Source organism: Lactuca serriola, chromosome 8 (genome assembly GCF_051521515.1).
Source record: "Lactuca serriola cultivar US96UC23 chromosome 8, Lser_US96UC23_V15, whole genome shotgun sequence".
Classification (NCBI taxonomy): Eukaryota; Viridiplantae; Streptophyta; class Magnoliopsida; order Asterales; family Asteraceae; genus Lactuca; species Lactuca serriola.
Window position 1 is genome coordinate 243,300,881 of NC_136415.1, and position 19,929 is coordinate 243,320,809.

The 19,929-nt window shown below is 37.9% G+C and overlaps 1 non-coding gene and 1 pseudogene across 1 annotated transcript; one reads left to right on the forward strand and one right to left on the reverse strand.

Annotated features, from left to right (window-relative positions):
• Positions 1-15,366: 15,366 nt before the first annotated feature.
• On the reverse strand, positions 15,367-19,672 carry LOC145067977 (receptor-like protein 6; annotated as a pseudogene).
• Positions 15,752-15,871, forward strand: LOC145071834 (U5 spliceosomal RNA). Its single transcript, XR_013690799.1, has one exon. It is a non-coding gene; the product is annotated as a U5 spliceosomal RNA (small nuclear RNA).
• Positions 19,673-19,929: the final 257 nt, after the last annotated feature.

Sequence of the window (19,929 nt, forward strand, 5' to 3'; positions counted from 1 at the left end):
CATCAGCTTTGGCATTGAACTTTGGGTTGGATTCCAAGTGGAGAAGGGTGTAAGGGCCGCCAAATACTCGAAAATGGCTGACAGATGGCTTGTGTCCAAAGAGAATCTCATACGATGTTTTCATCTGGACTTTGTTGATCAGGACACAATTTTCAACGTAACAAGCTGTGTTGATCGCCTCCGCCCAGAAGAAAACTGAAAGTTTAGAATCACAAAGCATCGTCCTTGCGGCGTCTTGTAATGTTTGATTCCTCCGCTCAACAACACCGTTCTGTTGTGGCGTCCGGACAGAGCTAAATTGACGCATGATCCCTTTCTCGGCACAAAAATGATCAAAAACAGTGTTCTTGAACTCTGTTCCATTGTCTATACGAAGCGCTTTCACTTGGTTGTTGGTTTGGTTCTCGATCATCACAATGAACTTCTTGACAAGATCGGCGATCGCAGCTTTGTTGGACAGAAAGAAGACCCACGTGAAACGAGAGAGATCGTCTATCACAACGAGACAATATGAATTTCGATTGATGCTGAGGACGTTGACCGTACCAAACAAGTCCATATGCAATAATTGGAGCACCTGACTGATGGAGTTGACTTGCTTTGGCAGATATGGTTTCCGATGGTGTTTGCCTTGAGCACAGGAAAAACATTTTTCAAAGGTAATAAAATCTCTGATAGGCAAACTGCGGACCATTTCGTTCTTAGCAAGACGATTCAGATTCTTTGCATTAGCGTGGCCAAGTCAACGATGCCACAACATTGCATTTTGTTTTGAGACTTTGGAAAAGAGACAAGTGATTTCATCGGGTACATTGTTGTTCATGTCGATAATATAGGCATTCCCATCCGGATTTGATATTACGAGAATCCACTCCTCCGGGATAACAATGCCCGATTTTAAGATTATACATTCTTTATCGGTGAAGTGTGTTGAGTAACCCTTGTCACAGATTTGAGAGATGCTCAGAAGACTGTGCTTCAGCTCAGGAGCATAATTGACATTCTCAAAACTGACCACTCAGTTGGTCACTGTTCCCTTCTGCATTATCTTTCCGCCTTCTCCGCCCGCGAAAGAGACATATCCCCCATTAAATGTCTGAATGTCGCGCAGTTGGGAGATATCTCCAGTCATGTGCCGGGAGCAGCCGTTGTCGACATATAAGGGTCTGACGACATTCCTCCACAACTGTCCCTGCACGATGAGCAGAATCATTTAGATTTGGGGACCCAGGTCATTACAGTCCTAGGCTGACCCTTAAGTTTCACAGATTCATCTTTCAATTTTTCTTTTGATTTTTCTTTTTCAACAGATATAGAGGAGGATGATGACTGATCAGATTTTAATTTTGGCATTCATTGATATTTAGGTTTTGAAACAGTTTTCTTTTCAGTTTGCTTTGAGCAGGTGGATTTTCTACTCGAAGAGTTTGAAGATCCATACCTACTCTTTGACAAAATCGACTTTGGCTTAGCTTGGGTCGATTTTGGCAAACTGTTTGTGAATTTATTGAAAACATGTTTGTTCTTTTGAAAACATGTTTGTTCTTTTGAAAACCTGCAATTTTCTTGTTTTGATTTGTTTTCCATTCATCATCTCGAGAGCGGGTTTTGGAGGATTTTCTAATTAAAGATCGTCCTCTAGACTCATTCTCTCCCCTTTTTGACATGTGATGCTCAAACATCTGGTTTAAACAATTTCTGGCAATATGACCAGCAGTACCACAATTGAAGCAAATTTGTTTATTATCATTGGATTGAGTACTGCTATTGTCAGATTTCTAGTTTTTATTATCATTTCTAGCATTTTCACATTTGCAAGAACAAACACTAGATTGTGTAGCAAACGTCGAAGATGTAGAAGCAGTCAAATCAGATTTAGCAACTTTATTAGAAGCAACACCATTATTTTCAAAATTATCAGTGTAAAGCAACACACCACCAGAAACAAAAACTTTAGTGTTTGAATTTAACACAGATTTATCACAAAATTTAACACAAAATTTGGACCCAAAATTATTTGACTTAGACTTTTCAGCTTCTTGTTGCCCCTGAACTACTGACTTATCTGCACTTGAAGTAGAAATGTTAGCATCCACAATTTTATCATTAGATCGTGTTGGTTGTTCAGAAGCTGATTTCCCATAAACCATGAAGGGTTCTCTGTCAATTTCTTCTTGAGACAAGGGAATAGCAGTGTAATTATGATTGAAGGGAGTAGGGACACTCTCATATCTTAATCCTTCTTTTATCTGATTACCACAAGTAATATACTTGTACTACATCTGTCCTTCTATCATTTTTCCAACTATTTCACTTGACCCATCGAATTTGTTAAAAATAAATTCAGCATTTTCAAGACGATTTTTCAATGTGTCAAGTTCAGCGGTTATAGCAACAAATTTTCATTTGAGATGATCGTAGTTCTCGCATTTGTTGTTGTAATCCTCTTGCAGTTTCTTAAAGTCCTTTGTTTTATTTTCATTTTAAGTCTTTAAAGGCTTTTCATTTTTCCTAAGTGTGTAACCCTCATATTTAAGGTCCTCGTTCTCTCTCTTGATTAATTCAATTTGGTGTCGTAAAAATTTAACAGTTTTAGTACAAGATTGACAGCAACCAATTTCACTAACCTCAGGTTTGGCAGGCTCTGGAGTGGTTTGCACCATGAATGCAAACTGAAGATTCATCATCTCTTCTTCAGGATCCTTCTCTGTTTCTTCTTCCACACCATTCTTGATCTGGGCAAGATGTGCATTTTCAGATCCTGAAATATCCAGAGCCTGAATTTGGTCTTCCCAATTACAGGATTGGGCCACCATCGCCAAGTTAGCAGTCTGATTACTTGTAGAAGATCCCTTGTTGACAGAGGTCACCGGCACCATGGTTCGTTAGAATTCTCTCTTCGATTAGGCTTTGGACATTCCCTTGCAAAATGCCCAGGCTCATGGCAGTTGTAACATCGCAGTTTTCCTTTGTTGAATCCCACTTTCTTGTCGGAATTCACACTCAAATTGTTCTTTCCTGCTTTCTTGGAGATCTGCTTTTCCCTGAAAACCGCGATGGCTATCTGCCATGTGATGTCTATCTCTTCCACATCCTAAGGATGGATCTGGTCTAGGTCAGCAAATGAGAGTTGCGGGGAGAGTTTTCCAGGCAGAGGCGATCAACACAACTTGTTACATTCAAAATCGTGTCCTGATGAACAAAGCCCAGATGAAAACACCGTATGAGATTCTCTTTGGACACAAGCCATCTGTCAGCCATTTCCGAGTATTTGGCTGCCCTTGCACCCTTCTCCACTTGGAATCCAACCCAAAGTTCAATGCCAAAGCTGATGATTATTATTTCGTCGAATACGCTGCTCGTACTGCTTACTAGGTACACAACAAGAAGACAAAGCAAATCGTGGAGTCTTTCGATGTTCGCTGGCTTGAAGAGAATGAGACAGACGCTAGGGTGGGTCCTGATTGGCTATTTGACTACACATCTATATTCAAATCCTTTAGTGTGCCGTCTGATAACCAAGCTGGGTTTACATCTGGCTCGAAGACTATCATTGAAGACGAAGATCAAGAGGTTGTCTATAGACCACCATTGGTTTCTTCTGATCCTCTGGTGGTGTCTACTGTTCCAACTGCTTCTCCTGAATCCTCAACATAACAATCTACTCCAGATGCTGACGCTACTCCTTTTACTCCGGTTGAAAGAGAGTTCATGAACCAAGATGCTTCCACTGTCACTCAAAATCTAATGGAACTTCTCGTTCCCGAACAGACCGCGGATGAGTTTGTAGCAAATTCACCACACGAAGCTGGTACATCTACCATGGATTCTTCAGCACATGATGGAGCTGTTAATATTCATAATCTTCCTGTCTCATTCAATGACATCAGCCACGAAATCCCCTCTCTCATACAGCGCGATCATCCTATAGAAAACGTCATTGGCCAGCTGGGCGACGGAGTTCAAACGAGAAGCCAGGGTGGAGACATCAACACATGTCTTTATTCTTGTTTCATTTCTCAAATAGAGACCAAGAACGTCGAAATGAATTTGAATGAGCCCAGCTGGGTAGATGCCATGCATGACGAGCTCAATCAATTCGAAAGGCTCGGGGTTTGGAAGTTGGTGGAGTTGCCTAAAGGCAAGAAATCTCTCGACTCTAGATGGGTGTTTCGGAACAAGCAAGATGATTCGGGTGTCATTATCCGTAATAAGGCGAGATTGGTGGTCCATGGGTTCAGACAAATTGAGGGTCTTGATTATACAGAAGTCTATGCTCCGGTGGCATGCTTGGAGGCTATTCGTATCTTCCTCGCTTATGCTTCCTACATGAACTTCACCGTATATAAAATGAACGTCAAGCCGGCTTTCTTGTACGGCAAGGTTAAGGAGGAGATTTATGTTGACCAACCTCCTGGGTTTGCTAACTCTAAACTTCCTAACCATGTCTACAAGTTAGAAAAGGCTTTGTATGGGCTGCATCAAGCTCCCAGAGCTTGGTATGCTGCCCTCACACAGCACTTGCTTGACCATGGCTATTCCCGCGACACTATCGATCAGACCCTAGTCATCAAGCTTGTCGGTGCAGACCAGATTCTTGTCCAAATATATGTGGACGATATCATTTTCAAGTCGACGAGTCCTCAGCTATGCAAGGAGTTCGAGGACGTCATGAAAAAACGGATCGAGATGTGTTCATTGGGGGAAATGACCATGTTTTTGGGGCTTCAAGTCAACCAATGTTCAGCGGGAATCTTGATTCATCAAGCCAAATATGTGGACGATATACTCGAGAAGTTCAGCTTCAGAGACGCTAAACCTGCTTTGACGCCCATGGCGGAGAGACCACTGCTGACTCATGATCTTGAAGGGGAATCCGTAGATCAAACGTAATACAGATCGATGATCGGATCGTTGATGTATCTGACTGCGAGTCGCCCAGACATTATGTTTGCGGTCTGTCAATGCGCGCTACCAGACTAATCCTAAATTGTCTCATCTTATCATTGTTAAAAGGATTTTTGGTACCTCAAAGGCAGCCCAAAACTGGGTCTTTGGTATCCGAAAATTTCCAAATTTGATCTTTATGCTTTTGCAGACAACAATTATGGAGGTTGCGAGCTTGAAAGGAAATCGACTTCAGGCGGATGTCAATTCCTCAGAGATAGGTTGGTGTCTTGGCAATGCAAGAAGCAGAATAGTGTCTCGACCTTAATAGCAGAAGCAGAATACCTAGCTGCGTCTGCCTGTTGTTCTCAAGTCATATGGATCCAACATTAGCTGTTGGATTACGGTTTGAATTTTCAAGAAACCCCTATATTCTGTGATAATGAGGCTGCGATCCAAATTGCTAAAAATCCAGTCCAGCACTCAAAAACCAAGCACATCGACATCAAAGTTCATTTTATTAGAGGTTGTTATGAGCGCTCGCTCATTCGGCTAGAACAGGTTCACACTGATAATAATATGGCGGATCTGTTCACCAAGCCGTTTAACAAAGCTCGATTCGATGTGTTGGTAAACTTATTGAAAATGATTCGCTTTGAGGATTAATTTTTGTGTAGGATAGTTTAAATTTGCGCATTATAATTTCATTCTCTCCCATGCACAAATTTAGGGGGAGAAATAAACAAAAACCAAACAAAAATTAGAAAATTAAAAAAATCCAAAAACATTAGAAAAACAGAAAAATCAAAAATATTTCTGAAAAGTGATGTGATGGGAAGTGATATCAACAAGTGATAACAGGCAATCTGAATCTGTGTAAGGTACCAAAACTGAATTTTCTAGGCTCTATGTTCGATGCGCTGGTAGGCACGAAAAGTTTCATGGTCTTGACTTGGTACAGATGAACTTAAGGAATCTAGAGACTTGATAAATCTTGACCTAGATAGTTCCGTTTAGACTGACAATATGACGCTTGGGTAGGTTGAGCAGGGAGATATACATGACAATCCACCAGTCACATTAAAGAACGCGTATCTAGAACTGTGGTTTAACTTTTCCTCGATGTACGGATCTTGTCCTTAATTCCGGTATTGATGGGGCGTTTGGGGAATCCCGATAAAGTAGGTATGTAGGAAATTATTTTCTTTCTCTCCTTCTGTTAGTCATATGTTGCCTCCTCTGTGTGATCGAAAGATCCGACCTGGACTGCAACATATGCAACTCTATTTCTCTTCATCTTCTATCTATGCAATTCTTCCTATCTGTTAGCCATATGCTGTCTCCTTTGTGTGATTAACAATCCGACCTGGTACACAACATATGCAACCTTCTACTTCTAAATCCCTCTGAAATTCTAGTCAATCATATGTTTCACTCTCTGCGTGATTGAAAGATCCGACCTGAGTTTACGACATATGCATTCTAAATCTATCCTCTCTATGAATAATAGTCTACTCACCTAAAGTTAGAAGTATCTCGGAAGTTCTTGATTATTGGGGTGTGTCAGGAAGCGAGAAACATGTTCTAGCACATCTAAAATTGGACAATTCTACATTGTATGTAGATCTCGCTGCTCAATTTAGGTGGACAACAATATCCTTGGTCGTCATCAAATAAGTGGTCCTTAGGCATTTTTTTTATCTAGTAACTTAGGATCAATCTGTCCTGTCACTGATAACATTCCTAAAACTTGTCACAATTTCTAGTGCTTAAGTAGACCACAATACCGGTGATCGACCAGATCTATTCATGAAAGAAAAAGGTACTGATCAATGAAAAATGTTGTCTAACAACTTTGATCCCATATCACAAAAGCTCTTCAATATAGAGGATTGAATTTAGGTTGAATTAAAATTTTAATTTTTTTCATTTTATTTTATTTTCATTTTTCTTGGATTGATAAATTTTAGAAAAATGATTTTATTTTATTATTTTTATTTTTATTTTTTCTTTCTTTAAATTTTTAGGATTGGAAAAATTTTGAAAATTTTATTTTATTTTTATTTTTATGTTTTCTTTCTTTAAATTTTTAGGATTGGTAAAATTTACAAAATTTCATTTTATTTTATTTTGAAATTAATCCTCCAAGAGTTTCAATTTTAAAATGGTTTTGGGTTTTGGGCCTCACATTTTTCCGGGTGCAGCCCATCGGATTCGGATCTGGTATATAAGGGAATGGGGATACCGAGAATCAGTTCTTCCCTCATTTCTCTTCTGCATACCGAAAACCTCTCAAATCCTCTCTTAGTCTCGAAATTTTTTTGTGTTGTGTCGCAAAATAAACTTGTTTTTCTTTAAGATAAAATGGCAAGTCTCAAAGTTGCAGAAAGTCACAACGTGTCCATTCTTCTTGATGATCCTCCAGTAGCACATAACGAGTTCAAATCAATGATGTACAGGCTAAGGGAGTGTTGCATCTCAACTGCACTTACATGGAACCCCATCATTTATCTAAACCTGATCAACGAATTCTAGAAATCTGCAAGTGTCAAGACTAGCGACAATGGATCAGTGAAGATAGAAGCTTCTATTAGGGGATGCAAAGTTGTTATCTCAGAGCAATTCATTAGATGTATCTTGAAGATTGATGATCAAGCTGCTTACCCGACTGATATAGATCTGAGAGTTGTTGATGAGTATCTCGAGAAGATGGGATACGAAGGAGTCTTTCCACCAACCCTTAAGAAGCTGTTACCTCCTTACTGGAGATTTCTAGCCCACGTATTTGTCAACTACATATATGGGAGAAATGGTGGTTCAGACAAAATATCCTCGAGAAATACTCAGGCGATCGTTGCATTGGCTGCCGGGATTGACTTCAACTTCTCAATTTTTATTTTGGAAGAGATGGTTACTAATGCTAACAAGAAGTCGAAGGATCAATTCCTGCTCTATCCAAGATTTATTGAAATCTTCATCAACAGCCTATTTCCCGATCAGGTCAAGACAGGAGAAATACTTGACATGAAAGCCTTCGGACCAAACACTGTGAGCCTAATCAAACAGAACCGTAAAGGGAAAATCATGTTTCATGGGAAGTACCCTCTCGTGAAATTTGGAAAGTTTACTGAGTTGTCAGACTCTTCAGAATCCGATGGGTCGTCTGAACAAATGTCAACTGATCAAGCATCGTCAGAACATGCAAATGTGAATGACGATGTTATCACCGTTTCAGACCATGAGATTGAAAATGTTACTCCGTCCACCATTATTGCTGAAGAGCATGATCTCACAAACATGGCGGTTCAGAGTGACTTCAGTGAGGGAACTACAAAAGAATTTACTGAGACTGAAGGAGGAGAAGAGGACGAGAATGAGAATCGTGATCTGTCCCGTTTCGACGAAGATGATATTTCGATGCAATTTACTGGACTTGAGCACCCTTTGCCAAATGAAGACCTCGATGACTTCTTCAAAGATATCGATGATGGTGCCAATTCAACACCGGAGATAAGGGAGAAAGCTGACGATCGAGAAGTTGAGCCTCCGGTTACCGTTCAAGCGGCTGATTCTTCAACTCATATGGACACATCATCAGGGATTCCTCCCCTTGATCATGTGGTTCCTACATCCGAGCCAATCACAAGTGATACCCAATTTAACCTGAACTCCCAGTCCCCGATGAAAAGACGCAGAATTGATCCAAGGGTGAGACTAGTTTTTCCTGACCCAACTCAAACCACAGAAACTCCTCCATTTACAACATTTGCTCCATCCTCATATGTGCCCATTCAAGAGAATCCCAGCTCTATCCATGAGGCTGGTGGTTCGTCTGTTGGCCTCAGATCATCTCCTCCAAGGCCTTATCATGATATTGTCTCTGAGAGACTAGCTATTCATTTGGCCCAACCATCAAGTTCTACTCATTCCTCATGCGGAAAAGGAATACCATTTGAGGAAGGTATATCTGGGGATGATGACGTTTCAATGCCTGAGATGAGAAAGGAGATTAGTGTGCTGAACCAGAAAAATATCGAGCTTGATATCAAGGTTGCAGACCTTCAAACTGAGAACACCAACCTCAATATTCAACTTGCTGATCTTAAAGATAAAGCTCAAAAAACAAAGCAGGTCACCGATCTTCAGACGCATTTTGGTTTGTTGACCGCCAGCTATTATGATTTGAAGAAAAAGCTGGAAGAAGAATTTGTTGACAAATTCAAATCATCTGTCAATGAGCCAAGAGTCTATCTTCCAAATCAAGACGCTCCCGTAGTTCCACCCCTACAAGAACAACCACGATGGTCGGTCGTTTTGACAAAGAACCAGTGCAGGCTCCAAATTTCGTGGCGTTAAAATGTGTTAAACTAGCCAAGTCTGCTGAGAAGGGTCAATTTTTGTTCAAGAGGAGCTCGGATCAGAATGCTTCCGTGGATCCACCAAACATCACCTTTACGGATCTTGGAGAAAATCGCTTCAGAGACGTTTATGATGATAAGTCTGCGATCATCTCATGGGGATTCCATGACCCTCTGAAAATGTGGAGTGTAAGAAGGAAGAGTGGAAATACCGAATTGTATAAAGATGCTCACGACTTCCACTCTTGGACCAGGGTTGATCTTACGGAATTGTCTAAGGCTCCTTTTTCAAATCCAACAAATGAACCCAAGGCGACACAGTTCAGGTTATTTTTGGAAGGTCAAGTGGCAAAGGGCTTTCCCTCAATGAAGACTGCAGAGTCTATCATCAAGGTATACCCGAGTGTCATTGATCCCAAAACCAATCAACCTCTTCCGTCTGTGATTTGGCCCGTTACTAATAAAGTAAACTAGATTCCTATCCTTCAGGACCATCCAGATGGATCTCTACAATCCATGCAATACTGGGTGTTTGATGAAACTACAACTTCTGCTGTCATCAAACTTAAAAATGGATGTATTTGTCTATATGACAAGAGGGATCTGCTACAGGTTGGAAAGTGGGATATACATCAGCTTTCTATTCATCAGATCATGGTGGCTGAAGACATTTTTAAGTCTGCTGCTAAGGAATACACTGCCACGGTTGCTGATATTATTGAAAAGGAGATGTGGAATGGAGCTATGGGAATGTCAGACGTGCTGGTGGTTGATAAAGACTGAATCATGCTAGCCCCAAACCAAGGGGGGGATTGAAGGGCCAATATATATGGTTTGGGCTAGGAATCAATGTATGGATGAGTTAGGGCATTTGTCAATGTATTTTGGAGTCGTTTTGTGTATGTTTGATGTTTTCGGTCTAGGAAGCTTTTGGTTAAGGTGTGACCGAAAACCAGTTTTCGGTCTGCTAACCAAAAATTGTTTCCGGTCCTTGTCAGTATATATAGATGTCAGGTTGTCAGGGTTGTATAAGAGTTATAATTTGCTAGTTTTCGGTCCCTGAGTTGTATCAGACAGTTTCAAGTGTTTAATCGTAATGAAGCTCAGTTTCATTCATCTTCTACTCCATTTCTTCTTTGTTTTCTTATGCTTAATTGATCATTGGTGAAGATCCTTCCATCTAGGGCCTTACACTAATTCTCGACCAATATTAAATATTATAGTATAAGAAGATTACACTACTAATGACTGTGTAAAATTCATAACTTCCACATGCGGACTCCGTTTTCGACTGTCTTTTTATCGTTAAACTCCTATTAATGAGATCTTCAATTCTCATTTATCTCATTTTGGCTAAAAATCAACCGATCTAAAATTCAATTTTTGTGCCAACACTATGACGTTGAAACTTCGAAAAATCATAACTTCCTTTACTGAAGTCAGATTTGGACGTTCTTTATATGCACGCTCTTGGTTTAACGAATACTATAACTTTCGTTTAGATTACTAAGGCTAAAAAATAATTTATCAAAAATTTACTTTTTACGATATGTAGAGCCATGGTTATTTATTCGTAGAACTTCAACATGTCATAACTTCTTCGTGCCTACGAGCGCATCGAACACAAAGCCTAGACAATTCAATTTTGGTACCTTACACAGATTCAGATTACCTGTTATCACTTGTTGATATCACTTCCCATCACATCACTTTTCAGAAATATTTTTGATTTTTCTGTTTTGCTAATTTTTTTTGGATTTTTTTATTTTTTTTAATTACAGAAACAAAAAATATTTTTGGATTTTCTGACTTTTAAATTTCTTTTTAATATATATATTTTTTTATTTTTGTTGTTTTTGAAATTTTTAATAAAAAGTTAACTTGAAAAACAAATAAAAAGATCAAGTAAATAGGTTTTTCGGTTGAGTGGTGATAATTGAAATAAGGTTTTTCGGTTTCTGAAGTAAAAGGAGGTTTTCAGTTTCTGAATGATAAGGTGTTTTCGATTTATGAAAGATCAAAGGTTTTCGGTTGAAGAACAGTTTTCCGTTTCTGAAGATTCAAAGGTTTTTGGTTGAAGAACAGTTTTCGGTTTCTGAAGATTCAAGAGATTTCGGTTGAAGAACAGTTTTCGGTTTCTGAAGATTGAAAGGTTTTCGGTTGAAGAACAGTTTTCGGTTTCTGAAGATTCAAGAGATTTCGGTTGAAGAATAGTTTTCGGTTTTTGAAGATTGAACCGAAAACTAACAGTTTTCAATGAAAATTTTAAATTTTCGATCCGATTTTGATTTCCACACACTTGAAACCTCAAACACAGCTTCCAAACAACTTAGATCTGAACAAAATTCAATTGAAGATATGTTTTCGGTTGATGAAAATCAAACCGAAAAGAATAAGATTTCAACTGAAAAGCTGAAATCCAAGCAGATTTCGATTCCACACGATGCAAACTGTGATCTGATCTTCAAAAATCGAGCAAAAACAGGCTTCGAAAGACCAATAACGTGAAGAACACGACTGTGAAGCAGAAAACTGAATAAACACACTTGATTGACACCGGTTTGAGCACTGATACCAATTGTAAGACCCTAGATGGAAGGATCTTCACCAATGATCAATCAAGCATAAGAAAACAAAGAAGAATTGGAGTAGAAGATGAATGAAACTGAGCTTGCATATGATTAAACACTTGAAACTGTCTGATACAGCTCAGGGACCGAAAACTAGCAAATTACAACTCTTATACAACCCTGACAACCTGACATCTATATATACTGACAAGGACCGAAAACAGTTTTCGGTTAGCAGACCGAAAACTGGTTTTCGGTCACACCTTCACCAAAAGCTTCCTAGACCGAAAACATCAAACATCCACAAAACGACTCCAAAATACATTGACAAATGCCCTAACTCATCCATACATTGATGCCTAGCCCAAACCATATATATTGGTCCTTCAATTAGCCGATGAGATCAAAAAGAAAGTTGTAGTACTCGGAAATATCTATGCGTGGATATAAATAACGTAAAAACGGAGCTCATATGCGAAAGTTATGAGTTTTTGAAGATCTATAGTTTTACCTGTGTCAGCACCAGAGGAAAAGCCTTGGTGCCTATACAAGCTCATGACGTCAGAGGCAGTTCTCACGACGTGAGTGTCATGTATCACAACGTGAGAGGCTGATAGGCAGCCTATAAATAGAGACGAATTTCACACATTTCCGTTCTATTCTCTCCCAAACCCCCCAAGGTCAGAAGACCTTTCTCTGGCACTTCCTAAGTGTTAGTAGCGAAGCTTTGGAGCACTAGAAAGCCCTTAGAAATAGAGCTATCCGTGTAGAACTTCTGCCCGTGTAGAGTTATGTTTCTCGCTAACCACCTGTAAGTTAAGTTATGCTTACCGTGCTTTAAGTATAAATTATGTTTAAGTTCATTATCGTTATTATGAAACTATAAACAAGATTTATTAGTGATTCCAAGTCGTTATACTGATTGATCTACTTACCGGGATGTTTTCTACACTAGATTTAGTGATGTGTTTAAAGCAAGATTTCTAAACAATATACTTTGTATACCAAATAGACCCTATCTCTGATATGATCCTACCTGGTTGTCCCTTATCAGCTATAAATCAGTAGACTTTGAATTAATGATGAATCTGTACTAATAATTGGTCACAATAAATATTAGACTAAGACTTAGTGATAAGGATACTAGGATACGTCAAAGGAAAAGACAGTTGCTAGAAGCGTAGCGCTGTCCGAATTTCAAGTCCTCACTTTATCAAGTGAGTGGATAGTTACTTTCATCTTACACATAGATATGAAGTATTTAATATAAATTACATGTTATATGTGCCTATTATCTGTGTTCTTGATATCTATGCTAGATGAACGACTTATACAAGTTTTACTTGATTTAAACTGTATATGTATTTTATACATTTAAATATATTGGTTAAAGATGGGTAGATGATATAGATAATGAGAGACGAAAGATGAAATAGATGATGAGATGACTTGGCTTTAAAGATGATCTAGTCATCTAGTGGAGTATAGATGATGACCACATACTATTCTAAACAATCCAATGGAACGCTAGCAGGTTCGCAACCTGTAGGTTTTTGTGAACTAAGTGGTCACTAGGTGTACTTTATCCCCCCATGGTTGCCTTACTAACATATATTGCTAAGGAAACCCCTAAGAATGATTGTCTATCCCAAAGAAAATCCTTAGGATAGGTCCCTTAAATTAGATGTTTTAGGGACAGAAAGTGAGGATAACAGGAATCGGTAATCGGGTTGAATGATTTGATGAAAATAAAGAATTTAATATGGCCTAAAGCAAGCTCCCAGAGCTTTGTTTTATTGTTTAAGTACATTTCTACTTTCAAATGGATTTCTTTGCAGTCGTGCTGATCCTTCTTTGTTTATCTATGCTCGGAATTCATGCATCATGTACTTACTCGTGTATGTGGACGACTTGATTCTTACTGGTAACAATGAATCTATTCTCACTGCCTTCACCACTCGTCTTCATCAAGAATTTGCAATCAAAGACTTAGGTGATTTAAGCTATTTTCTTGGTCTAGAAGTCAGCTACACGGATGATGGACTCTTTTTAAGTCAATCCAAATATGCCACATACATCCTTACTCACAGTGATCTCTTAGATTCTAAACCTATGTCTACTCCACTTGCAACTCATGAAGTCCTCACGTCAAACGGATCTCCCTTCAAAGATATCACTCTTTATCGTTCTTTAGTAGGAGTTCTCCGATATTTGACCATGACACGGCCTGATCTTTCTTATGCTATTAATCAAGCTAGTCGGTTTCTTCATTCTCCAACTAATGATAATTTTCAAGCTGTTAAACGCATCTTGCGATATGTCAAAGGCACTATTACGTTTGGTCTTACTTTTCGTCGGCCACATACAAACACCATTTTGGGTTATTTTGATACCGATTGGGCTTGTTGCATTGAAACACGCCGCTCAACATATGGTTATTCAATCTTTCTTGGTGGCAATTTAGTCTCTTGGAGTGCTAAGAAGCAACCAACTGTATCTAGATCTAGTTGTGAATCAGAATATCAAGCGATGGCTAACACAACAGCCGAGATTGTTTGGATCACTAATCTCTTACGGGAATTACATGCTTTACCACCTGATCGACCAACTTTGCTATGTGACAACAAAAGTGCTTTATTTATGACACAAAATCCGGTCTCAAACAAATGTGCTAAACATATTGATCTCGATTATCACTTTGTTCGTGAACTTGTTGCTTATGGTAAACTCTATACCAAGTTCGTCCCAACCAAGCTTCAGGTGGCTGACATTTTCACTAAGAGTCTTCCACGACCTCAATTCGAATAATTTCATTCTATGCTTCGTCTCGGTCCACCACCCATTCGCTTGAGGGGGGATACTAGATAATTAAGGATTCATATTATTGTATTTATCAACTCCTCTGTTATAGGAGTATATCTTGTATAATCTGTTGTTATCTTGAATATAAATACATAAACACACACACACGTAATTTTGTGTGGTTTTTCAATTATAACCTCTTATACGGATAAAGACCCATAAAAAATAATTTTAAATAGTTATTGCCAAGATTTGAAGCTGGGGCTCTTAAATTGAAGCTAAACATTATAGCCATATAGGGTAACAACAAATTAATGAAAATAGACTTCTAAATAAAAACAATCTAAAAGAATTCGAGTTAATATATATATATATATATATATATATATATATATATATATTGTGGAGTAGTCCTCAATATGTTGCTTATTCCTTAAGGCCACACATACCAATATAGTTCATGGAAACCTCAAGAGATGTTTCCAAAGATGCTATGTTATATGATGCTAACACTCTTCAAAGTTAACCTTACATATATGTTTTTTATGTTTGCACTTTTCACCACTATAGCCAACTAAAGAACAAAGAATATGTTGAACCTCAAGGGGTATATTCGTCATTTATGTATTAAGGGTACATCTGTCTTTTGTATTTATTAGTTGCAAGATTGTTAGAGTTAGGTTGTTAGCTAGTTGCTCTATATATAATGATATAGCTTGTACTCTGTTTTTTGGGTTAATGAAAGAATCTTACAATACCTCTATTAAAAAGTAAAAAAAGTAAAAGTAAAAAAACTTGTTTACACCTTCATTTTTATATAATATGAAAGGTACTCTAATTTCATAAAACTGTCATTTTTTTTAGTTTTCTTTGGTCAATCAAATCTATCGTTCACAAATATCTTATTATAACTTTATATCCAATATACAGTATATATTTTTTTAAAACCAATATAAGAACATTCCTAGAAATCAGATCAAAAAGTAGATCAAAGCAAGAGAAGGGGAAATGAAGATAAAAGTGGAAGAGGGGTTCGAAAGGGAGGAAGAGTCATCCCACATCGGCTGCTGGAATGAAACAGAAGATATGAGAGTCATTACTTAAAGCAAGCAGCTGAGAGAAGGAAAGGCACGCAGCCATGTGGTAAGCACAAAGCGAACTATTCTTTCGCCTTTTACTAAAGAATACCGTGTGCTTGCCATACTCAGTGGCATATGCCTATTTTTGGAGAGTCCCTTCCTTCATTGCTGGGCTCCAACCAATTTTCAGTTTTATAATTTTGACCAGTTTTTTTTACTTATCTCTTTATAAGCCAAACTTGACAAATACAGCTACTATTTATTTAGTAATGAAAATCCTGAAATAACTAAAGAAATGCGATTCAGCATCAGCAAAATTATCACATTATAATAACAAAATTTTGATTAAATCAAATATATACATTTATAACACATATGAATCTACATACTTAAAAAAGGAACTATAAACATACTAAAATCCCTTACCTTCTCCTTGTGCTCCAAACTTGAAGCTATAGCACTCCTGAGATACATGTTAAGGTGAGCTTTATGTCTTTAATTCACGATTATCTATCTTAATTTAGAAAATATCACACTTCCCAGAGCCGTAAACTGTGTTTTTCAGAAAACATGGTAATGACACATTGATACTGATTGCATACAAAATACTTAAACATGTACTATACCATAACACATTAATTCAAAACAAACATGCCTTTCATAAAGATCATCATATATAAATGTACCATAAACAAATAACATGTTGAAAACATATATGTATCCAAGTTAAAGTAAAAAGGATTTTCTTTTTGTATTTGAAACAAATTATGTAAATATTACCCTCTTTTCTAAGATGCATATCTGTCTTGACATACAATTTAGTTATGTTTATATACATGATAAAAAAAAAACTAAAATATTTGTTAAAAAGACAGTTGAGAAACATATCTATTAGAGTATTACAGTAAATCTCACAAACATCTTGTAACGATTGCTTTAAAGTATATAAGTAACTTTATAAAAAATGACATCAAGAAAATATTGTTTGCAACAAAGTTGTAATGTAATATGATGAGATATTGTACCTTGGTTTCTCCTTGTGTTACGAAGTGGCCTTACCCATTTGTCCTTCCTCTTTGTGAACAAATCACTATACCTTGTATACAAAAAGTTCCCAATAACAACCCCAACAACCAACCCACTTCCAATTCCACAGAAAATAATGATCCAATCAATTCTTTCGCTCGGGAGGAGAGACTCAGATGCATTGCTTGTTGGTGGAAGTCTTGGCAACTTTAAACCCTGACATTCCTTCAATAAAGGTTTCCCACATAACCCAGGATTCCCCTCATAGGAGTTGTTCTCAAATGTATCAAATTGTTGCCCTTGAGGAATGTGCCCATCAAGATGGTTGAATGACACGTTGAAAATAGAAAGGAAATTGAGTTGCGCCAACAGTTGAGGAATTTCTCCAGATAGCTCATTTCTAGAGAGATCCAAAGATTCAAGATTCTTTAGGTAACCAAAGGATGCCAAGACACGTCCCGTAAAATGGTTGTTGGAAAGATTGAGTGCTTCACGCCCTATGAGATCTTTGAGTGATAGCGGGATTTCTCCTTCAAAATGGTTACAAGAGAGATCAATAGCCGTATATATGGTTAAAATCTTTTTGTATTCCGTTTTGACACCTTTGTGTATCATTGTCATCGTGTATGGCATACTTGAATTGAAGTATTTGAAGGACATATCTGATTTCATAACAGATGATTCACCATCATAAACCGATGTCATGGCATTGCAATTTTGGAAGTAATTTCCACGCAATTGGCCACGAAAACCATTGTGAGAGAGGTCTATGATCCGCAACTTAGGGAATTGTGAGCAAACAGTCGTTGGACCTTGAATCGAACCATAAAATTTGTTGGATCGTAAAATGAGAACTTGTAGCTTGGCAAGAGTTCCCAGCCAAAAAGGAAAGACATCATCAAAAGTGTTATCTCCAAGAGAGAGAACTTCTAAATTAGTACAATTTGTCAATGATCTTGGAAGCTGATCCATAAATCGATTTTCGCTCAAATCAATATTTTTTAGCTGGCTGCCATGCATAAACAAATCCATCATCATTCCACGAAAGTTATTTTGCCTTAGATCTAAACTCAACAATGAATTGCTTAAGGCACCAAAACATGGAGGAAGAGTGCCACTCATGTTATTAGAAGACAAATCCAAGACTTTGAGAGATTTCACTTCACATATCGACGGTGGTATTTCTCCAGTTATATTGTTATTTGAGGCTGAATAAACAACTGTGGTTTGTGGTGGAATTGATAGCTGCCCTCGGATCTGATTATTCTTGATGGAAAATCCTTGTAAACGTCTCCATGGGAGAATTTGAGGATGCTGATGAAAGCCAGTGATGGAGTTTTTGGAAAGGTCAATCACTTGTAATGATTCTTTGTTGTTGTTCCAGATCCACACGAGTACCATGCCATCAATTTTGTTGTTGTCGAGAAATAAGACTTCCAACGTATTTTGGTGTTGCAAAAAGGCAGGGAATTCCTTCAAGTTACATGTCGACAGTGATAGAAGTTTAAGTTCTGGTAAGGTGGTATTGGTGTAGTTGTTGGTGGACGTTAATGATATCCTATTGTAACCTAGCCCGAGAGTCTCGAGTTTGTTGAGTCGTAGGAACATGTCTAAGTCTACATTCCCACTTAAACTATTCGAACCTAGATGAAGATATTGAAGAGTTTTCAAGTTGGAAAACGAGCTTAAAATTGGTCCTTGCAATTGATTTTGTTGAAGGTCTAACGTTGTTAGTTGGGTGAGGTTGAAAAGCCAGGATGGAATATGACCAGTAAGAGAATTTTTTCCCATTGCAAGAACACTAAGTTTTGTTAGGTTTGCAAGATGGGGTGTGATTTCACTGGTTAGGTCTGTATTGTATACATACAGACTACTAAGTTTAGTCATCTTGTTAAGCCAATTGGGCAAATGTCCCTTCTTGAATTTGCTACCTGTAAGTTCCAAAGACTTGAGTTTGGAAAGACTTACCAACGAAGGAATAAATCCTGTGAACTTATTGTAACCAAGACCCAAGAGAGTGAGTTATGTCAAGTTAGATAGTGAACTTGGAATCCCCCCTGAGAAAGAGCATTTAGTAAGGCGCAAGTAGGTTAAATGGTGTAGATTGCTTATGGATTCCGGTACAATCCCAAAGAAACCTGTTTCCCTTAGATTTATATATTCAAGTAAACTGTTGTTATGGAATTCAGGAAAGGAACCAGTGAGGTTGGTATTGTATGCCACATCAAAAAATTTCAACTTTGGTAGTTGAAGTATAGTGGCAGGGAATTCATTCGAAAGCGAACAATTGGATAACCTTATTGACCTCAAAGAAGAAAAGTTGGAGAAGAAATGAGGTACAGAAGAACTAATGTCAACCCCTGAGAGATGGAGTTCTTCGAGTTCTGTTAAGTTTTGTATTAGGTTCTTGAGGCTAGGATTGTGAAGCTTTAGTGGATTCCCCGATAGATCTAAAGAAGACAATTGTGTCAAGTGTGTCATCTCATTTAGGATTTGGCCACTAAACCCAGAATGAGAGAGATTGAGGCTTTTTAACTGCTTTAGACGAGCAATCTCATATGGGATTTGAGATTCATCAAAGTAGTTCATGGCAAGGTTGAGGCTTTGAAGATGAACTAGGCTGAAGAGGGTGTTGGTAGAGTTGATATGCCCACAAAGAAAGCTTTCACTCAAGTCAAGGCTGACTACATGGCCATAAACATGGTTGTTGCTGCACTCCACCCCATGCCACAAACAACAATCAAAACGAGCATCTGGTGCATTGCTTGTGGTTTTCCAAGAGTTAAACGTTTGAAACCAACTAGCAACACACGCCACATCACCTTGATGAATTATGCTTTGCTTAAACTGAAACAAGGCTGAACATTCCTCTTCATGGCTTAGTGACCAAGAACGAGTCATGCATGTGATAGTGACCAACAAGTATACAAGGGAGCTGGTTAGCAACAAGTTGAAGTGATTCATGTATGGAGCCATGAAAAAGGTTTAGTTCCTGCATACTTCTTTATATAGACCAGTACTATATGCTACGAAGCAATCAAAATATTAAGAAATGCACACTCTAGAGAGATGAAGAACTGTGTAAATAATCATATACTTTATGTTTTAGGTAGATGAAGAATCAACTTATAAAGTCAAAAGAAAAAAAGTCAAATGAAGATTTTTTATATATCTGTTTATTATAACAACATATTATAACTTTAAAGT